General features: G+C 40.8%; 1 long non-coding RNA gene across 1 annotated transcript; it reads left to right on the forward strand.

The window, feature by feature from the left end:
• Positions 1 to 1,130: 1,130 nt before the first annotated feature.
• LOC140708000 (uncharacterized) lies at positions 1,131 to 2,869 on the forward strand. The gene is made up of 2 exons (XR_012088126.2): positions 1,131 to 1,230; positions 1,426 to 2,869. It is a non-coding gene; the product is annotated as an uncharacterized LOC140708000 (long non-coding RNA).
• Positions 2,870 to 3,543: the final 674 nt, after the last annotated feature.

Genomic DNA, 3,543 nt, shown 5'->3' on the forward strand with positions numbered 1-3,543 from the left:
AAGTCAAACACACAGACAAGCACACACACACACACCAGTTGTCTCTAGGTTGAAAATGCTTTTGTTACAAAGTTCCAGTGGCATGGAATGCTGATAGGATCCTCCTCCAAACAGGAACCTCTTGGGCCAGAGTGCACCGAAGAACTGGCCACTTCCATTACTACGGATGCCTCACTTCATGGTAGGAAGCTCTGCTCTGGACCAAAAGAAGAGTCAGCCTCCCTGGAGAGCAGCAGTGATTTAAAATGCAGGCAAGGCTGATAACTTTATGGATAAAAGTCCACAAAGAGGGACTTCGCAGAAATAAGGGCTTCTTCATGAGCAAGATTTCCCTTCTTAGGAAGATTTTTCACAACGTGTTTGCATCTGAGCTTTGGGTGGAGCCTTTGCAGCTCATGCTTTATTAGCCTTTGTTTGTTTATTTATTTTATTTTATTTTATTTTATTTTATTTTATTTTATTTTATTTATATCCCCCCTATCTGGTCGTGTCAGGACCACTCTAGGCGGCTGGTCAATTCAGCTTGTGAGAAACAGTGTATACTACTGGTTGTAGTCCTTCAATCATCTTCTGATTGGGTCTCTGTGTGCTTGAATTTGGACAGTGTTTGATTCTGCCTTTGGACTGGCATTGCCTGTCTTGTGTGCTATCTGGCTGAATTCTTTGTGCTTGCCCTTGGGTTGCAGCTTGGCCTTCTCTCTAAGCTCAGACCCGTAGGTTGAGCCTTTGAGCCTCTGAACCTCGCCACTGGTATGTATTCTGCCTGGAGCAGGGCAACATACCTGATTATGAGAGAACCATGCTTGGCCCTGACAGATAAATGATGCGTCCTTCAGAATTCTATCCATTTTGGCATAATATATTTGAGAAATTAGAACAAGGGTAACTGCAGGATAGCAGCAGCTATCATCTGAATAAATGCCACTGGGCTACCCTATTGCCCTACGGAAACTCTTAGCAAATGTTTCTAGATGTGCAATTTGAAATGTTTCCTTTTAATTCCACCACCGTATATTTGGGTGAAAAGACAGCTTCCTTGGGCTTATGAAGCAGAGAATGAAGACATGCAAAGAATGACATCAAAGGGCAGCAGAGACTATCCATGTGGTTTCTTTTTCTTTTTCTTTTTGAGGAATGGTATCTCCCAGTGAGGTAAGAAGATTCTTCAGGCAGACTGAAGTTCCCAAATGGAGAAAAACAAAAGTGAGCACACAAACACTTGTTTGCACAGTAAGTAGGAAAAAGATGGTTGAATTTAATTGGCAGTGTGCAATAGTGTTTAGACTTATTACTGTTATTGTGATAGATATTTTCCTGCCATGATGGTTTTCATTGTTATCTCTCAAATGCATTCATCTGTGATTTCAAATATCATTAAGGTTTTCATGGTAAATTAACTTCCAATTATATTTCGTCTGCTTGCAGCAATAAAGGCTGGTAGTCACGGCAAACCTCTTGGACGAGAGTGTTGGTTGCATATTCACCAACCGAGGACTGATCTCATGCATCAGGGATTTCAGCTTATATAGTATACTCCGTGAGGAGCAGAAGGTTTATCTGATCTTATTTTAATGCCTTGGCAGGGCACTGACTTCAGAATTCCTCCCCCACGCCGTCTTCCAAGAGACTCAGCATCCAGACATCTCCCAGAATTGCATACATTTCTCTCAGCTCATTTGTTCAGGTTGTAATTCTCAAGTACTGTATACAAATGAAAAGCTTAGACAGACAGTTTTAACACCTCATTCTTCCAGCGTTTGCATACTATATGTCTCTTTGCTACTTCTAGCATTGCTTTTTGGCAAGACTGTTTTTTGGGGTATAGCAGTGCTAGTTTCCTGCAAGCTATACAGCATCTTTGCTAATTTCTGTGTTGTTGATTTGAAATGCAAAGTAAAGTTGCATTCATTTTCACCATCAGCAGAATGAATTCTAGCCACAGACCACCCAGTTATCCATGTATAGTGGCACTATAATCTGTAGGGCACATAGAAGATGGAAACTACATGTTTAATGATAAAGAATTATTATTAGGTAGAGGGTGGCAACTGCTATAGACAACAGAAGCTGAAAGCATTGACATCCCCTCCATTATTTCTGAGACCATTACTCCCACCTCTCTCTTTGAGGGGCTGAATTGTGTGTTGCACAGCTACACTCAATGATCTGACTCAATATAAGGCTACTTCCTATGTTCCCAGTTTGGAAAGAGTTGTATTTCAGAAGACAGCATATAGTGCATCTGTGTGTATACAGTTAGAGAGACAGAGAGATGTGTGTTATATTTCATTTTCAGTTTGGATGAGTGATGAGCTTAACAGGACTTGTGAGATATCTAAGGAATGATTTCACCATTGCTACACTCCACCAGTGAACTTCTCTGGCTGAGCAGGGATTTCAACCCAAGTTTCCTTAGTGCACTCTAAGATACAGTATTCCCTTAGAGTATCTTAAATATTCTATCCACTACACTGCATTGGCTCTCAGTTAGAGAGTTAGATAGATATAGATATCCATTCAGAAACTGAGAACAGCTGCTTTGTTAAGAAAACCATTGTTTAGTGTGAGATCCTGTGGCGTTTGCCCAGGTCATGGAAGTTCATATGCTATTTGCATAGACCTATGGGAGTGCTGGAGGGGTGCAGTCACAAGATATAAGAGAGTAGTAGTAGTAGTAGTTTAGATAGACATAGATAGGGTTTCGAGATGGAGAATTAGAATGTTAGAGAGTTGAGAGTTTTGGAGTTTGGGCAGGAGAGTGGTGTTTGAGGGTGGATAAAGGAGAATGTTTGTTTAAGAGTTAACAACATTGCTTGTTCTGTCAACACCTGTATCAATAAACAATTTCTATTTGGTTCTTTTTAAATGACATATGGCCTGGACATCTATCATTAATAATAGGCATTGTTGATAAAATCAACTGGTGGCAGCTGAGGGGCACATAGCATAAGCTCTTTGGTTGGTGAAACAATCAGGGGCCATGTGGAATCGTGACAGATAGCAAACCACACAAACACAAAATGTCTGGACTCCTCAGAAAAACAGTACATATAATTATCAAGAAAAGGTCTATTTTTGCCAATAAAGGCTCTTTCATAATCATGGCTTTCATTGTTTTATATAGGAATGTGGCTACACCATCATTTTGGAGGAAAGGATATTAGGATAATTCCCAATTTAGCCTGGAAAAATCCAACAGAAAGAAATGATAGCTGTATTACTTGATAAAGAGAGAGGAATCCCACCCTTCCTGCCAATCCAGCCTCTTTCTACATTGTTTTACGAGCAGCCCTCTGTATGTTCAAACTTGTCAAAAACTGCCGGTTACTCAGTGTTTTAGGCACCTGGTAGTACTGGTCTAGAAGGACCAATGGTTAGATGCAACATAAGACAGCCAGCAGTGTTTGTCATGATTTTTTTTAATGCTACCTTGATCACACTCGTCTCATCAGACTTTGGAAGTAAGCAGGGCAAGCCAGGGCTCTACTTGGATGGGAGACCACCATGGGATACCAGAGATCTCCAGGTAGATCTAGGGAAGTA

This window comes from Pogona vitticeps, chromosome 6, assembly GCF_051106095.1.
Source record: "Pogona vitticeps strain Pit_001003342236 chromosome 6, PviZW2.1, whole genome shotgun sequence".
Lineage (NCBI taxonomy): Eukaryota > Metazoa > Chordata > Lepidosauria > Squamata > Agamidae > Pogona > Pogona vitticeps.